At 36.9% G+C, this 20,335-nt stretch overlaps 1 pseudogene; it reads right to left on the bottom strand.

The window, feature by feature from the left end:
* LOC121427531 overlaps nt 1-19,869 on the bottom strand; it is a 39,140-nt pseudogene extending 19,271 nt beyond the window's left edge.
* Nucleotides 19,870-20,335: the final 466 nt, after the last annotated feature.

The raw sequence follows: 20,335 nt of genomic DNA, 5'->3' as shown, positions 1-20,335 counted from the left end.
TCTAAAATCATGAAATGTTTATTTTGAGAGAGTGCTCTATTCTCAACAGTTTACCTTGCAGTAATCAAGAAATGTTTTTATGTCTACCAGACAGTGGTATTTTAGGAAGTACAATAAAAATATCTATTCCGTCTGCTCCTTTGTTTGCCATAATGTTCTTGGGATTTTCTGAAGGTTTTGTCTGAAGGAGAAGATACATGTTAATAATGAAGATGTTCAGTCCAGGGTGCTACATAACTTTTTAGAAGCACTTGCCTAGTCAGGCATTAAAGTTTTGAATAGTTCAAATATACTATCCCAAAAATCTATTTCACTTGCCCAAATAATCTTTGAAAAAAAAGTATTACCTCTTCAAAAGACAGTATTGTGGCTTTACAAACCATTGACCTTTTCTCTCTTTTGACATGAACTGATCTACCTTGTTACTGCCATGAACAAAATCAGGGTCAATATCATATCATATCGACCTAATGTTGGTCATTCTATTGTGAAAATTTTGCATGCCCATTTCAGGCAAATAGTTTTGGTCTTGACTTCACAACACTTGCCCGACTCTAACTTTTACTTGCCCCAGGCAATCAGGCAAGTGCTTGTGTGGCACCCTGTGTTCACACTGCTGTTAATCTGAATTCAATAAAATGGGAATAATGAGAAAAACCAATAGATGAAAAAAAAAAATCCATCCAAGAAGAAAAGTTGTATAAAAGAGATAATTTTGAGACATCACATGCAAAAAGCTGCACCATATATTATGCAATACAATACAATTAATCATTTTCCAGTTTAAAAGGTTCAGGGCAGGTTAAAACATTTTTCTAATTGAAGTGTGAATGGAATACTGTGTCTGCTTTTACAAAAGTAAAATTATTGTCAATTAAACTGAGAAAATTGCATTTTATTGCTCTCTTTTAAACACATCTTTCACTTCTCTATTAAAATCATTAATCACTATAGAAATTCCATTCCTCGTTTGATAAGAACTGCTGAAAACATGCAATGCTATCTACTGAATGAGTTCAATTGTATTTTGTAGAAAATATGGCATGAATCATGGGGAAATTCAATCTTTTTTGCCTGAAAATTGTAAGATTTTGCCATAATACCAAAATTCTGCTCTTGGCATAATAATGATGGAAAATAGTCTACTAATATTGTTCACATCACTGTGCAAAGCTTAATCACCTAGGGGAGCATGCACAATAAAGGAAATTAGATCTTTTCATTTCCTGCTTAACAATTCATATCTTGGCTCTGCAGATAGGTTTGATGGGGAAAATGACCGTGAAATAAATGCAATAAAGAAAAAAATATGAAAAGGTGATCAGATTGATAAGTCAAACTCTCTCCTTTGTTCAGTTTTTCACTCCCACCACTTCTCCCTCGACTCACAATTCCTCATTCCATTTTTCCTTCCCCTGGGGGAACAATTCCTCATTCAATTTTTCTTCCCCCCGGGGGGTACACGGCCAAAAAAGTGGTAGGTATGTGCCGCTAGCAAGACAAAAAAGGGGGGGCTTTGGAGCGGGTTTATCGTAAAAAAGGAGGGTCCTCGGAACTACAAATGTTTGTGAATACGGTGGTCCTTGGAATGGATCGCCTACATATGAGTGCGTATGCACCCCTATGGAACGGGCATACATGCATGCAGCTAGTCCGACGGCATGGGCGCCGGGTGCGCTTGCGCAGAGGCGATTGTCGGACAGCGCTTTGTGACCGCTTTTCACCAAAAATGCAGCTCATTGCCACCAGAACGGCATGACAAAAATATGCGAAGCTTTGGAACGGATTTCTTTTTCTCAATAAGAAGAAAATGCTATGCTTTGGAGCAGCTTTCTTTGTTATATGTCTCAATATTAATGCTATGCCTTGGAACAGACATTTGAGTGTAAAAATGGGGGTCCTCTCCGCTGCACATACCCACCATGCATTATAAACTGAGTGCCCCCCCCCCTTAATTCCCGGGTCCTTCCCTCTCCATTTCCCTTTCTCAACCTCACTCTTTCTCCCTCCCTTGCCCCCTCTGCATTTACATGTATCCCGAGCTTGCTCCTTCCTTTGTCTCTTTCAAGTACTAATACATCTTTCTATCCCTCCCTCAATTATGTGTATGCTCTCCTCTAAAGATAAATTCCAGTTTTGGTAACGATCTCAAAATGACTTTTAACAGAATCTTATATAATGACCACCCAAGTGTCTGTTTGTATGAATAAAAAATATGTGCCAAAGGATTCTGGAAGAAATTGTGTAATTGCTGATAAATAAGCAAAATAAGCACGGATTCGGTCACTTTCGTCGGGTCTTTATTCCAGCAATAATAATGCACTGTCCCACTTGTGCCTATCTGTGTTGGTGATCTTCAGTGTCAACATTTTTCAGCGTAGATTTCAATATTTCACAAAGTTCAGTTTATGTAACTGTACCAGATCTAGATCCTCGATGATATTCTGACAATTAAGCCTGGTTTTACAGATTTTCTCATGAAATCAGTGTTTACTGCAGCTACTGGCATTTCTCTTTAATCTTTCTTCCCTTCCTCTCACTCTCCACCTCTTCTTTATCATCTCTCCTTAAAGGACAAGTCAACCCCAACAAAAAGTTAATTTGAATGTAAAAAGAGAAAAATCCAACAAACATAACACTGAAAATTTCATCCAAATCGCATTTGAAATAAGAAAGTTATGCCATTTTAAAGTTTCGCTTAATTTCACAAAACAGTTATATGCACATCCCGGTCAGTATGCAAATGAGGGAACTGATGACATCACTCACTTTTTCTTCTGTATTTTATTATATCAAATATTACATTTTCTAATTTTCTAAATGTCCTGTGAAAAAAGGTTTAATTTTCCCGGAACATGTGGAATTATTGTTTTTATGGTTTAGTCAAGTTGGACCTTATTGTCATATCTGTAAAAATTGAAATATTGTTTAATTCAAACAATAAAAAACAAAAGTAAGAGTGAGCGAGGGACATCATTGATTCTCTCATTTGCATACATGTGACTAAATTGTGCATATAACTATTTAGTGAAAAATAAGCCAATCTTCAAAACGTCATAACTTATTTCACTTCCAATTTTGATGATATTTTCAGCATTATGCTTGTCTGATTTTTCTTTGATTCAAATAAAAACTTTTCTGAAATGGACTTGACCTTTAATTAGATTCTTTTCTTTTCCTTAAAGGAAATGTTCTCCTACATACACGCATCAATTTACTGACACACATACTTTTTTCAACTAGTCTAAAACTCCATTCATTGTAATGAGAAAACCTAATTTTTGCTACAATGTACATTTTTCTCAACATAATGTGGTAACGATCTAAAAAGTGCAATCTCAAGCACATTGAGTTTAAATCACAATGCCTAGAGCTTTAGAAGAAAAAGCCAATTCAGAGGCTGATGAATTTACGACCTTCAAATCCAATTCCTTTCAACCAAAATATTGTATCGTATTGTATTCATTTTCTGTCTGTCAAAAATAATAACAATGGTATATATTTACAATAACAAAGAAATGATCAGTATTAAGACGGAGGGATTGCCCTACTCAATGTTGATCATAAAGTCGCGGAAGCAGAGGGGACCTGTCCCCCCCTAAATTTGAGGTGGGGGGTGTTCCCCCCCAAGAACCTTTTCTTTTGTTGCTTGTTAATTTTGTTTCCTGCACCCCTAAATTCAGGTGGACCCCCCTAAAATTGTTGTGGTCCCCCCCTAAAATATTAGTTGACAACCTTTTTTTTTCTGTCAAATTTTTTACCCGTGTCCATCCCAAAATTTCAGGTGATCCCCCCTAAAATTGTTGTGGTCCCCTCCTAAAATTTAGGCTGAAAACCTCTTTTTTTGCTTGTCAAATTTTTTACCTGTGTCTATCCCAAAAAATTTTCAGGTAGACCCCCCCTAATTTTTTTGGCTTCCGCCGCCAAACATATCAACGCTGTTTTACAGAGGGGTCCCTTTAAAGTTGTATATTAATAGCAGTGTATGTGTTGATTGCTACAGTTACAATGTACCAGTTGGATATTCTGAAAAAGAGAGTATGTTTAGTTTATTCTCTGGCAATATCTGTCCTGCAGCTTTGTGCATGTTTTTTTTTATACTATTTAACTTTCTGTCCAACACGGACATAACCCCTGGTTTATTAATAACACTTAAAAGTTTTTTTGAAACAAACGAAATGACTCAGAACTAATTTGATTTGACTCACCATGTCACCAACTTGTGAGGGAAAGAAGTACGTCATGAGCGAGTTTGGAGGCAGACAGTGGCCAACCCCGGCCAACGCTGGATCATCGATCGAGTGGGAAGATCGTGAACAGAATCTGGTAAAACCTGGCTGCTTCATGATGTCCATCTCAATGTCATGGATCGTCTGAAGTCGCTCAGGTGTGAAGATGTTCTCGTCCTCCCCCTTTGCCATGTACACCAGCTGGAGACGCCAGGAGTGGGGACGGGGTGCGAGTGCTGCGGAACGCTTATTGATGTTGTGCCCCTTTGTTTCATCATTCAATGTTCTAGAGTAATTTACACTTAAGCTCTTTTTAGTTGTACCATCAGCATGAAGGCTTTTATGCTCTTCTTTGAGTTGATTATTGTCTTTGTTGAGTTCTTGATTGCGATGAGCAAATTGCTTGTTGATATCCAATATATGACTGGAAGGAATTGGACTAAATACATCTTCTGGAAGGTCTACCCCTGACTCTTTGTGGCGGCTAAGTTTTGTCTTGATATGTTCCTTGTGAGAACTCCTCATATGTTTCGAATACCTTCCATATTTTTTTATAGTACGATCATTTACGTTCAACTCACCTAGCCTTGCTGGAGACTCAAACAGGCTTCGCTTTTGTCTTTTTGGAACACTATTATCCTTCTGCGCCAAGTTGAGCATCTCGCGTTTGAAAGTGGACGGATGGTTAGGAATCTCAAATGCATCAAGCGACTTGTCCCACTGAGGCGCAGGTTTAACAACCAAAACAGCCAGTGTCCCCAAGAGAAGGGATACAGCACTTACAATGACTAGAGTTACTACGCTGAATGGCACATTGGAGATGATCTTGCCTATCCTCAGCCAGAAGGGGTGAACCTTCACATGATCCTTGCTTTCAGCTAGAGTACATGAATCTGACCTTGAACGCAAGGCATCTAAAACCTCATTGGCAGTGTTGCTGTTCTGCAAGCCATCCCCACTGCCAGAGAGGTCTGAAGAACTCGAGGATGAAGAGGAGGTGGATGCCAAGTCACGAAGCTCATTTGGTCTTTGGACATTAGCAGCATAGAATGTGACTTCATCATCTCCTTCCCATTGGTCAATGTGTGGCTTCAGTCTGAGTTGACCAACCATTTTGACTGTTATTGTTGTCAAAGACACGCTTACATGCAGGTATTCTTAAGGACTAGAGCAGATCAACACAACTCTCTCTAGGATGACACAATCTCTTTTCAATTGGTCACAGCCACAGCTTTATCAACACATTCCGTATCCAAATGTTTTCCTGGGACATCAAATACAATGTATTCACAGGACAGTGATCACAGGCCTACCGATGCTCCAGATAGGTACGAAGGTTCAACAAACTTCCCGTCAAGCGTGAATCTTCACTAAAGAAAGCACAATTCGCTTGCTCTTTCCAACTCAACTGCTACTTCATATCAAAACCTGGTTTGCATAGAGATGGGAACTGGCCTTGAAGTGGTAGCAGCATCAGGAACATCTGTTACGTTCGGGCGTTGACTGAAGACGCAATATCTGTCCACACATGCTTGTCTTGGACTTAATCATTAACCTGGCATTGTAACCACCTACAAGGAGCAGCATCAGCAGACCTTCTCTCGTGCAAACTGCTTCATTTCAACATCCATGTCTTCTTCACTCTGAAAACAAAATAAAAGGAGAATTAAAAAGTCAGACTGAGATCATTCTGCATGCTGCTTTGGGGCAAAAGTGTTTGTCAAATGAATATCACTAAGCTATAAACAAACAAGAACAAAAACTTGGTAGAGGTGTTGCAAACAAAACTCTTTGAAATACATTGCTAATTCAGCCATAATTTTGCAGTCACTAGATTATTAACCTTGATATTGAATTAAATAAAATTATTGTGATGGCTGATTTCACAATTTTCATGACTGAATGACAGCCTGAGGTTAGATTTGATGTAATTGTCTTTCTTCGCATGACCCACATATGCATGCAAGCGTTAACCAAATATCTATGAATTCTGCATGTATGAAATCTTGCATAAGTTACGACAATTGAAAAGAAACTTCAGTAATTCTTCATTCTGTTTGATATGTTTACAAACTGTAAATTCATGAATTGACATACTTGTAGAAAGTTCATCAACTCATCTAAAACTCTCCAATTCAAGACTATTAAAAGGAACCTGGTAGGTACTATTTCTGAAAATATTTTTTCTCATTGTGTTTGGGTAAACATTAAATTTCAACTTGACATACATTTTTGAAGTTCATCAATTCATACATGTAGAACTTCTCTGACTACAATGGTATCTTTCACATATAAAGTCAGGACTATTGATAGAAACCAAGTAAATGGGTATTTTCTTTCTCTCTCACTCTGTTTGGATGTTCCATTACAAACATGACAAAGCTTTTTATAAGGGCATCAATATATGAAGTTCTTTACAATGATACCTTGCATAAAGTAAGGACTATTGAATGAATCCTGGTAAAGTGTCCATATTTTTCCAAATTCTATTTGGGTGTACATTCAATTCATAATACAAGTACTTTTTTAGAAAGTTCATCAGCTCATATACACTCTACAAATACAATGATACCTTGCATTAAGTCAGGATTATTCAAAGAAATCCAACAATTTATTTTTTTTCAACATTTTCTCATGCTGAATGCCTACATTCAATTAAAAAATAAACAATTTTTTTAGAAAGTTCACCAATGCCAAACATTCTACAAACATTGTTTCATAGAAATATATAAATGTTGAATCTATGATTTATATTATATTTTCTATTATGATATGTCACCGCTGAACAAAAAAATGTAATATGAAATGTTTGTGTTGAGAACTAGCACAAATATGAAATGTCTTTGTCAGGTTTTATTTCTAAAAAAATATGAAGATTTTTGGGGGAAAATGACACTTGAATGTTTTTTCAGCTCCTGATGACAATGAAGGGACATGACATACTCATTTGTTTGACATCAAATTAGCCATGATAGCACAAATATTTTACAAGATATAGCCAATTTTATGATGTTTGGCAAGTGTCAAATTTTCTTTGAATTTCTTGGGTGTATGTTAACTTCTGGCCTCAGCTGTACATTTCTTCATTTTGCTGATCAACTGCAAATAATTCAGGGCAAGGGTGACGGCCATCCAAAATAATTCAGGGTTCAAAGCCCTTGTTACAGGACATCAATCAACAAAAAAGGTCATGACAAATGTACCTTGAATAAGTAAATGACAGCTCACTTAAGAGGAATGGATAAAACTAGAACTTAACCTACAGTGTAGATCTTAACAATAGAGTCATCCCCTCAGTTTGGAGAAAATCATACACAATTAGAATAGAAGCCTATAAATAGTAACAAAAATTCAATGAGAATTCATAACGTTGAAATTGTGCTATGGAGCAAAGAATCGAAAAGAGAGAAAAGCCTGAATAACGAGAAGGCCTACATGTATATGATTGAAATATTTTCAAGGCATACATGTAGGGCCTAACTCTTGTGTTTTATTTTAAGAATTCATTTATGATCACATTGCACAAATGAGAGCTAAGCTTGATAATCCGAAATGGGTAGAAATAAAATCTTTAAAAAAGGTCATCTGCAGATTTTGACAAATATAATACACAATAAGAATGGAAGGCCTTCAAATAAAAATTTGAAAGAGAATAGATGTGCTATGAAGCAAAAAAACAAGTTGAAAGAGAAGCCATACTGACCGACAGAAGGTAATGAAACCATGCAGTAATAAAAAAAAGAGCCCCATGATTCACATTAAAAGTTTATAATAATTATACTTGCTTATATAGCGCTTAATACTTACTTTGTCAGAAATCTCTAGTATGCTTTTCACACTGCACTTTTTGTCCTAAATTGGTAGGGCTAAGGGGGGGTCTTAGCCCAACCAATTTCCCGGGGTTAAGCTTAGCCCACTTCGTTTTCACACTACGTTTTAGCAAAGTGGGCTAGCACGGTAAATAGTACAGTTAGGCCTGGGACTTTCGGGTTTTTTTCTCTTCGGGTACCCGTGGCAATTTTCGGGCGGGTACCCGGGTACCCGAAAATCATGCTGCTCGAAATGTGACTGGTGGAAAAACCCCATTGGTGACGTCATCAAGCCAATGCGATGCAAGCCAATATTTATGAATGAAAATATAGTAAGCATGCGCATTGCAAGCCTCCCGTGCGCCACGCATTATTCCATCGAAACAAGTCTGCAATACTCTGTCACCTCGTACCAAAATCGACCTAGAATTCCACTTTTCTATATTTTATATGAATTATGAAAGGTATTCTCAGAGGATCTATTTTCTCACCGATAGCGCACAGGTAAGCAAATTTGTATTACTTCTTGCTTTTCCGTCAAAATCGTACGAAGTAGCGTTGATATTACATCGTGTTCGTGAGTTTGTAGAATCTATCGCTACGTGAACAAAGTCAATTGATTTCCGGGTTTCGGAGCGTCAAATGCGCCAGCCAATCACGATCGTGTTACCATTTTCGGTTTATGATGGACTGAAAATGGTATCAAGAACGTGATTGGCTGGCGCCTCGTATGCTCCGAAACCCGGAAATCAATTGACTTTGTTCACGTAGCGATAGATTCTACAAACTCACAAACATGATGCAACATCGACGCTACTTCGTAAGATTTTGACGGAAAAGCAAGAAGTAATAAAAATTTGCTTACCTGTGCGCTATCGGTGAGAAAATAGATCCTCTGAGAATACCTTTCATAATTCATATGAAATAAAGGAAAGTGGAATTCTAGGTCGATTTTGGTACGAGGTGAAAGAGTATTGCAGACTTGTTTTGACGGAATACTGCGTGGGGCTGAGGCTTGCAATGCGCATGCTTACTATATTTTCATTCATAAATTGGCTTGCGTTGCAGTGGCTGGATGACGTCACTGCGCTGCAAAAGAAACATGGCGACGATTGAACGATCTCAGTCACATCATCACTTGAAAAAGTAGTAGATATTTCGAGGGTAATTGGTGAGATTCAAAATGAGACTTGTGTACTTTTGTGATGAGTTTACAATCATGTCTTACACTACACAATACAAATCAAATGTACGTTATACTGGTGAGCAATTTTCGGGTATCGTGTATTGATTTTCCTACCCGGGTACCCGAGGCTTCCGGGCGGGACCCGGGTACCCGGGTTTTAGTCCCAGCCCTAAGTACAGTACTATCTGGCCCTGCAAAAAAGCAGGGTTAGCCGGCTTATTGTGGTGCTAGCACCACAATGTGGTGCTTAGAGATGCAGTGTGAAAACGAAACAGTGCTAAGGAAAGTGGGGCTAAGCATTAACCAATCACAGAAGTCGAATTGCACATTAACCACGCTCTGTATGGTAAAGTCATCAGTATTCATGAGCTGAGGGATAGTCTGGGGTTAAGGCATTAACCATGGTTGAGCAGATAGTATGGGGTTAAGAAAGACAGTGCGAATCGAAAAAAAGATAGTATGGGGTTAAGAAAGAGTGTGAATCGAAAAAAAAGATAGTATGGGGGTTAAGGAATGTTTTATTGTTTCGGGTCCTTCGGTCGTCTGCTTTATCTTATTTGGTTTAGTACGATCCCACGTGTTGGGGCAAAAAGGACATCCTTTATAAAACATTTTGATTTTGTTTTATCATCCCCGCAAATTTGACCCTAAACACGTAATTTTCCGAGCGAAATAGATACCCTTTTTTCATTATTTTTGTGTTTTTGACACCCTTATCACGTTACGTACGTAACGTGCCCTATCGTGAAAAGGACATCCTTTTTACGTGTTTTTTGGTCACGCATGGTATCCACTCGTCAATGTAAGTGCCCCCCCCCCCGGGGCATACATGTATACTGCCATTACGAAACTCAGAATAATGTAATAATAGGCAGTAAAAAATCAATATACCTGATATGTTGACCAATTGGGAAATAAAAGTTTTTCTAAATCCTATTCTGTGTTTAAGTTGTAAGGTTTTTTTTTTGCAGTGCTTCTTGAAATCATTTTTACTCTACTGAAAATGGAACAGATAGTCTATAGAGTTCTGGCTTATGGGAGGGAAAACTATACACAATACATCTAGAGCAGCAATGATTGACTGAGAAGTTCTACATGTACCAGGCGAAACTTTGACAAGGACGTCAGAAGATAATTCATGTGTATCCACTCAGAGAAAAATAAATTTGACCTTAAAAAATATCCTCTCAATCGTGATCCTTGGTTGATTGCCCCTCAATATTAAACATTTTATTTTGTAAACAAATGTCAGTCAGGTGGCAACAACAGGATTATTTAAAGAAAACACCCAATATATAGAAATAATTTATGATCAATGAAACTTAAAGCATTTGAAGAAAAATTGACGGCATCAAACAATACAATGAATATCCTTTTTACTGGAGGGGGGGGTGGTTAAATCAGAAACTCCAGAAAATAGGCAGTCTGAAATTATTGTACATATACCGGTAGTTATATGTACATGTACCGCAACAACGATCAAAATGAGCGAGTGAGAAATGTAAGAGAAAAAAACAAATCTAAAATGCTCTATGTATGCATGCACAGCAATTTTTATGATTTACAGCATGAAGTACAGTACAGTATCAATATGAGAGGGAATTCTAAGATCTATTTTCAAAAGTTAAAAGAGAATAAAACATTTGGAACAAGATAGCTTGTGTGAAAACAGAAAAATCAAAGAAACAGATCAACGAAAGTTTGAGAAAATAAAAAAATAATGACAAAGTTATGAGCATTTGAATGCCATCACTAATGCTAAGGAGATCCTCAAATTGGCAATGCGACAAGATGTGTGATGTCACTTGTGAACAACTCTACTATATATTTCAACTGAATTGCCTCTTATCACATCTATCAGTAGATCATGTTTTCTTTTCTACAGTGCGTATCAAAAAAAAGTTTACACTTCGAAAAAATCCTGTAAAATCATACATTTGTCATATTCTGCAAATTTTTCCACATTATATCATTGGTACAGATACATTTAAGCAAATAACGATATAAATGTCAAAAAATATTTCTACTTGAGTGAGCACCACTCACTTTTGAAAAATTAGTGAAAAATGATTTGCGCAGAACTTTGAAATAGTTATGCAAATAAAACTAGACAATAATCATGAAGAACACATGGAATTTAGCTAGTAAAATTGATTTTAAGATAATTTCAAACCTTTTTAACTAGTTTCCTTGCCCAAAACACTTCGAAGAGTGCATCGTGCCCCACCCCACTCCCCCACACAACATGGCCATCGTGACGATATTTGCTTTACACTGAGCTGTGATTTACATGAAATGGCTTAAGCTTGATTTTCATTTTGTTAATCATTGTCAAGCTTGGAAAAGTGTGCAGAAACAAGCATTAAATGAAATATAAAATGTAAACCCACTTTAAATGATAAAAACACAGTGAAAAAATGCTGGAGATGTCTGATATAAACTTTTTTTCAGATTCAGTTATGTCCTCAGATCCAGATGGCACATAAAGGGTGAAGATTGTGCTTACTAAGTGTTTAAATTTCAATTTGGGTGGCAAAACTGTTACAAGATGCTTGAATGTATCCGTTTTATTTCAATTGACCAAAAGTGCAAGGGAAATGTATGACAAATGCTGTGCAGGATGAGTTTGTTTTCAACCTTTCCCCTTGACACAGTGTGAAAACGAGCATTTCTTCGCAAACAGATTTCTGCGAGCTTTACAAAAACGGAAAGTGCTCACTCAAGTGTAACATTCTGTCAAAACTTTAACTTTTACTGGATAGATGAGACCCAAATCAAAGATTGTATGTGAAAAAATTACCCACATGTTGTATTTTTTTTAATTCCCAGGGCTTTTTCAAAGTGTAAACTTTTTTTTGATACGCACTGTATAGGAGGGCATGTACATGTAATACAGATTTTTAAATATTAAAGAATACATCATTGATAAGGAGTTTGTTTCACCATTAGTAAAAGTAAAAAGAGACATTTTGAGGGTATCTTATAGTCCATCAAAGGGAAAGTCATTTCATTGGATTCTGTTTAGAACAAATTTGAGATCGTTACCACAACTACATGTACATGTAGTTGGAATATAAAGATCTTTGAAATAGATTCCCCTGATAACAAGTAAAAGTACAGAAAAATCAAATTACATTTAAAGCACCAGCTCAAAAAAGGAAAAATGTAACACAAATTATACACGTACCCACAAAGATATCAAACAAAACAAAAACAGTGATCACTGATGTCATCAAAGCCGGGCGGTGAGTGACCAAATCACCAAGGACAACCCTCACCTTTGTAGTGCACGGTCTTGTTTCATAATAACAAGTGCACAATTTCTATGACAATTTCACTATCAGCCAATCAGATCGAAGGATTTCAGTGGCTTTTAACTCTTAATTTGTTTTATCATAACAAGTTTTATGAAATGGACCCAGGAACTCAAATGAGAGAATTCACATACTAGGTTTAATGAGCAAAGGAAAGAAACTTGGTCAATGTGGATTGAACCATGAAATGGCGTTATACCCAGACTGTGGAAGGAAGTAGATCTGACCATCGGAGGAAGTTGTAGAGGTAAAGGGAAGGACAACTTCATCACAACACGGCCTTGACCGAACATAGGCCAAATGAGGACAATTGACCAACAACAATATTAGGTGCTACACCAGCATGCAGGGCAATTTCATGATTTTTTCCATCTAAAAGTAGTATAAGGAAGACAAGATGACCACCCCCCTCCCCTCATAGGCTCCTGTACAAAATTGGACATCCATCTTCCCATCTCTAGTCTGCTGGCACAGACTCCTGGTTTCCGCAATTCGCATACTGCAGAGTCTGAAGTAGCGAGACTAGATTCACTATGCGCTGTGACTGACTCAACCTTAGCTTTATATAGTCTTTGCAGTATAGTCTTTTTTCCACCAAATATGTAACATATTATTTTACTGCACCATACTGTACATGACAGATTGTAATCAAGATACTTTGTTTTCACAATTCAAGAGATTCTTCGTGGTCAAATCTATGGTCCTTACTACTTCAAATCACCGTAGATAATTCATATTACTATAATACAATACTTGATTTAAAGATAAATTCCAGTTGTAACGATCTCAAAATGACATTTTACAGAATCTAATATAATGACCACTTAAGTGTCTGTACGTATGAATAAAAATTATGTGCCAAAGGATTCTGGAAGAAATCGTGTAATTGCTGAGAAGTAAGCAAAATAAGCGCGGATTCTGTCACTTCCATCGGGTCTTTGTTCCAGCAATAATAATACACTGTCCCACGTGTGCCTATCTGTGTTGGTGATCTTCAGTGTGAATATTTTTCAGCGTAGATTTCAAGATTTCACAAAGTTCAGTTTATGTTACTGTACCAGATCTAGATCCTATACTGACAATTAAGCCTGGTTTTACAGACTTTCTCATGAAATCAGTCTTTACTGCAACTACTGGCATTTCTCTTTAATTTGAAACCCTAATAAGAAACATACATGTATCAACACTAGTAAAATATTTGGTGTGGATGTGAATAAGTCCAATAGTTTGTAATTGGAAGTTACTTTACTATAGACAACATAAACTATCCCTCTTTAAATTTAACTCATTCAGCTTTTAGACTGTTTTCTTTAATACCACAAAGCTACCTTTAGTACTGGTTTAACCAAAATCTTAAGTTACATATATTGCACTTCCCAAAAAGATCAAAGGCTCAGCTTTCTCAAACAACATTGAATGCATGTATTTCCTGTATAAGTAAACCAGCCAAGGATCAAGTTCAACTATTAAAACTAGATCAGCAACAACACTTCAGTGCCTCTTTGTTCTTCACTTCTTGAGTCTACATTGTAATTATTTACAGGGAAGTTCAAATTTGCCTGCAAAAAGGTCCTTTGTCATCAAATTTGCTGTAAGATCCCTCTAGTAAACAACTGATGAGGAACAAATAATGAGCAAACAACAACATACAATTGCAAGGGGAAAAAGACTGTATACTGGATAGAATGTGTAATGAAATGCAGGGGATGGGGAAAGGGTGCCAAACAGTATTTGGTGGACATTCAGAGGCTGTTCTCACTACGTTCCTAAAACTAGATTAGTGGAAACTAGTTTAATGCATACTAGTGAGAACAGTCGAAGCGGTCTTGGAAGCGATCTTCCAAACCAGTTTGGAAAACCACCTCGCGATGTAGTTTTCAAGATCACTTTGCCTCGTTAAACTGGTTTTAGCGTAAGTGAGGACACAACTGTTCTTTGGGAAGTGATCTTTGTACATTTTGAGCGCGCTACTCAACACACTGTATGTGGAATGCCTACGCTGTGGTTCGAATTTCGCGCGAAACTAGTCACCCAACTGAGAGCGTATCCATAGCAAGAAGAGCGTTTTCCGTGAAGTGATTTTGAGAACCACATTCTGTAGCTGCAGAATCAAACCCCAGAATCGACAAAGTTCAAACGCACATCAGCAAAAACACCCGACGACAAAGAATAAATCCAAGCAACGCCTTGTACAGTTGAATGAATGTTTATTCTCAATATATACATGCACCTTGTGTACATGTATGACGTATCATAAGGGGGTGTATGGGTGTGGTCAATCGTGTGAGCGTGAGAACATGTGTGTGTGTATGTGTGTCACAGTGAAAGTGCGTGACCATGTGCGTGTGTGGCCGTGTGTGGTTTACTGCAAGAGACAGACAAGAAAATATATACATATTTACAATAACATCATGACATGAAGCTTAGGATGCAAAGAAAACATACATATAGTACATCAATAAAATACATAGTGCAAAATGATAAACAGATAAATCTACATTATAAGGTCTCAAACTAAAACTAACTGTGCTTCTATCGTCATGGATTCTCAATAGAATGTATCTTAGCTCTTTAAAGTTTTGACAATATTAGCCTTCTCAAAAATCTGTTATTTTTTGTGTACTTTATGAGGTCACAAATAAACAGAAGGAATAAAAACGTATTATGTTATATATGTTTCGTTCATATTAGAACAGTTATCACAAATTATTGATCGAATTTGACTCAAACTCTAATCAAATGTAATTAATTGTAATTTGCTTGCAATTATCAGCAGTTGATATATTATTTAGTGAACAATCACTATGATTAATTATCTTGAACTAATGAAATAATAATAATATTAACCCAGGTATAAACTTAATAATATGAATGTATATAAGGAAATAATTCTAAACTGTATTTGCATCCTGTGTGCACAACATCAAATATACATATTTGTTGTAAAAAGAAATAATAAATGAGTAAATAAATTACTTGGTTATATTTAACCTTTCAATAAACATGGAATACACCTGTATAACTCAAATTAGGTTCATAGTTTGTCAGTATCTCTCACTTCACTGTGCTCACTACAGACAGTATGCATAGCTTAGTACTGTAAAGAGAATCATGAAAGCTATTAATCGTGCCATATTTCAGGCATGAATTTTAGACAGAAATTACACAAACTTTGAATACTTAAACAACACAATTTTTATGGTCATAACAGCATTAATGTATTCTACAAAGTTATACAAGTTTTGTAACTTACAACTTTTGGCTATCTGGGATTTTGACAACTTTCCTCAGGACATAGACTTGAAAATCTTCCTAAAATTGTTGAGATCTTAAAAGCAGGCACACCAGTACAGCATGTGTGTCTTTGATCTTAACTTCTATTCAATTGAGGCTTTCTTTTACACACCCCACTCCACACCCAAGCTTATCCCCCAAGTTGGATGGTCAAATACAAGAAAAAAAGGACTCTCTATCAACCATAGTGATTTTCATGGACTTAGGGTGCGTTTATTCGACACCTTTTTACCCTAGAATCATGATTAGAATCATGATTCAAATCACGATTCTGCAGAATCACGATTGCGTTTAGTCGAAAGTGGAAATAAACGTCTTTCAAATCACAAACATGAAACACGGAAAAAGGGGCGTTTGGAAAGACGTTTCTGTAGAATCACGAACGAAAAAGGTCGTATAAACGATATCGTGATTTGAATCATGATTCTATGACGTCATTGTGTCGTGCTTCTTCCGGGTTCGACTCAAAGGCGCCTAGCGCGCGCTGTGTTTCGTGCAGGTTAATTTTCGTGTAGGAGTATTGCCAGTGTACTAGTACCGGTATATGCCAATTGTCACGTGCATTTAGGAATTATCATTCTGTGTATTGTACCCCCGGGGGCTGTACTGTAGCGTCATTTGTATATTTCATTGTTTTCATCAATCATATCTTCAAGTTCCAAAGGCACAAATTGGACTGACGACGAACTCAGGGCTCTGCTTGTGCTTTGGCCTGAAGCAAAAGCATCCCTTACCGGGATTCACAGAAAAAAGACGATCTATACGAATCCCTTTCAGCGGCGCTTCCGAGGGAGGGATTTCTACGGAGATGTGGCACCGCCTGTCGAGACAAAATTAACACAATTCGTGCCCAGTACTACGGCTACCGAACACCATTTTCGATGAACCGACAAGATTTAATACAAGTAAACAAAAACAATACTAGGTACAATACACGGAATTCTGGAAGTAAAAGATCTATTTTTCGGAAGCCAAGTAAACGTTGCACAAACGATTGCGCGTTAGCTCGGGCGGCAGCAAAAATCTAGCAGCCGACTTGAAGTTAGAAACACGCGCGAAAATGTTGACCTATACTTCCTGGGTCAAACTGCGCACTGTGATGCGCACTGGATCGGCCCGAATTCAGGGAGAAACAGCGTTAGAAAGATGGTCGTATAAACGCTGATTCTGTCGGATCGTGATTCATGTTGCTGTTTTGAATCATGATTCAAATAGTGATTCAAATCATGATTCTGGGTTGAGGTCGCATAAACGCAGCCTTAGTACGCTTGGGTTGGTCAAGCACGTATACCACTGCACATACTAACCATAAACGTTATATTACATTACAGTAAAGTATAAGTGGACAGGAAGTATAGAGAGAGAGAGAGAGTGATAGGGCGAGGGGTACATTACTAAAGCAAGATATATAATGAAACATATTCAATTACGCATAAAAACATTGACTACGACAGAAGTTATTAACTGGTTACATAAAGTATTAACCAACAATCTACATTTTATCATAAATTCAATAACTTGATCACACTTTCATGTGATCAAGTGGGAATGCTATAGCAAAGCGTTCTTCAAAACTGGTTTCCTGAATCGGTTTCCAGTAAACTAGTTTTAGAAAGCGTAATGAGCACTGCCTCTCAGGTGCAGTTTAAGGTCATTTGGGTTTGTGAAAACATACATGTACGGGTGAGAGTTGGTGAGGTATGGGGTGATTTTGATATTTTAACAATTTTTCTTCTTCAAAAATTGCTAATAAAAATAAATACATGTATGTATCTTGTAGATTTTTAGGAAAGGGGAGGGAAATTTTTTCCCCCTCTACCACCCCTGTGCTCCCTCCATCACCCTATTCGTGTTATACATATAATAATAATAAGACATTAATAATGCGCAAACATATCCACCCTATTAGGGGTGCTCAAGGCGCTTACAATAAACTTAACTCACTACTGGTACAACTTACAATTTGGCCATTAGATAAGTTTTTAAACTGGCCTTGAAATGTTCTACTGATCTACAGTCTTTTAGTTTAGTTGGAAGATTGTTCCATAGACGGGGAGCTGCTGATGCAAATGCACGATCTCCCCATGACCGTCTGGTTTTTGGAATAGAGAAATCGAGAGAAGTCTTAGAAGAGCGAAGACCAGAGCGACCAGGTTTTCGATAATCAATCCCATGCAGATGAATGCAAAAGTTTAGCTAGTGCACCTTTCGGGGAACTGAGTGTTTCAAAAGAATCAGTGAGGTGTCCAGTCTTCCCATTGCAGTGTTTTTTATTTGGGGTAGAAAATAGAAAATAGGCTATTTCTTTCGTTCGAGGGCTACTTTTTAACTGAATGAGCGTTTCATTATCATGCTATTATATACATGTAGAATACTGATTTTCTAAATGTTCAAAAAAAAAAAATTGTGGCATACAGTAATGTATGGTTGCCAGTGTCACATACATGTAGCATTCAATTTTGCCAATTTTATGGGTGATTTTGGCTATCATATTGAAATCCTATATTATTCATTACCCGGTATTTAAAGTCAGAAATTCAAAATAGTACAAAGGGTACAGGAAAATTCAAAGTATAAATTATATTCATTTGAAATGGATAATATAGTGAGAACTTCCTTGCTTCTTGTAAACCTGAACATACCAATGTATGTTTGTTTTTTTATTATATACGTGGCATGATGCATTGAAAATTATATATGTGATGTTCAACATGGTTGTAACAAAAATGTGTAGAAGGGAATAAAAGTTGCAACACAATGGATTGCAAAATACACCCTCAAGGCTAGTCGGCAAAACCTTATTTTCTCCAATTTGGATACTAACCAACAAAAGAACATGTCACTTTTACAAATTTACAAAGCTGTGCATTTATAAAGACCAGGAAAATCTCTCATACATGTAAAATGTATATTTACCAAACTGAATAAAAACTTTAAAGTACAAATCCATGTCAAGAAAGCAATTGACCTTCAGGTAAATGTTCTTCAACTACAACTAAAATGAAAGGATATGAATTGAGGTTTTGCAAACAAAAGTTTAGTTTGGCCATAAAAACTTTGCAAACACATAGAATGAAAGGAAATCCTTCAACATCGACAAACATCTTGTTATTTCTAAAGTGCAAGTTTAAATTACAAAAGCAATACGACAGTCTGCAAAGTACTTAAGAATAATAATTCTCAGCTCACTAGCAAGAAAGGATTAAATGCATCATATAATTTTGATTCATTGCAAACAAAAAGAGCATTAATGTCTCCTAAGGACACCTACTAGAGTGTGTATCAACAATAATATTATGTAGAGAGTTGATATAGTGCAAGTCAGAGTTATAGAGGAAATTAACCTGCAAAATCATGAGAGATGAGAATAATAATTTACTAATGGTTGAATAAAATTAAAACTAAACTGAATTTGAAATCGAACAGTTAGGCCTTCAGCGATGAAAAGGAGAAGAGTGGTATGTCTACTCTACAGTCATTACCTTCTGCTATGCAGGCGAGACAAAAAAAACCCCTCTTAATCAGTAACTTTTCACTTTCTGCTATAGTCCCCCTTAAAATGAATCATTATAGTACAACATGATCTCTTCGTACAACTTACCAGTAGTCAAAACAATAAACTGATTACAAAATGGCCGATATACCGATGACTACTACGTACAAACACTGTAGGCAGATCATGCAACAGTGTGTTGATGTACATGTACACAGTGTAGTAATGAATTCCCCCTTCCCCCGGCCGGGCTACTCTCATTAGTCATCATAGAATGGTTATAGCCACTTGAAGATCATGTATAATTTAGTCTTCGCACAAGTCTTTTCCCCACCCTCGAAAGATGAGTCGCCAATTGCAGTTCCCATGTATTCTCTAAGTCTACAAAGACTGTGAAAAAGACTTCCTAAAATCATGGAATTGGCACGAGCAGTGCTGCGCATGAAGCACACATTCAAGTACAAAGAGATTTTGTTTTAATTTGATTATTAATGCAGGGATTGTATTATTGTGTACATTCTCATAGGGATGAAAATAGGTAAAATGTTTGAGGATATCTATACAAACAAGGGAGCAGAGCAACCAAACACAAAACTTAAATAGATTCATTACATTTTTTTTACACTACCTGAAAAGCAAATGCCCCCACCACCTACCATATGAAGGCATCTTTTTTGGGGGAGGAGGGTGCATTTACATACAATGTGTCTCATGCCTCACCAAAACCTTACACCTTTAAAATGCTGAAAATTTCATCAAAATCCGATAAAAAATAAGAAAGTTTGAATGAATTTCAAAGTTTATCAATATTTTGTGAAAACTGGTCTGCACATCATCATGAATATATTCATCAGGTGGGCTGATGATGTCAGATGTCATATCCCTTATGGAGCATTGTGGCCCAACTAGTCTACTGACTTTGAAACAGAGGGTCGTGGGTTCGAATTCCAGCCATGGCGTAATTTCCTTCAGCAAAAATTTTATCCTCATTGTGCTGCACTCAACCCAGG

This window comes from Lytechinus variegatus, chromosome 14 (assembly GCF_018143015.1).
Source record: "Lytechinus variegatus isolate NC3 chromosome 14, Lvar_3.0, whole genome shotgun sequence".
NCBI lineage: Eukaryota > Metazoa > Echinodermata > Echinoidea > Temnopleuroida > Toxopneustidae > Lytechinus > Lytechinus variegatus.
This window is presented reverse-complemented; position numbering and strand designations above follow the sequence as displayed.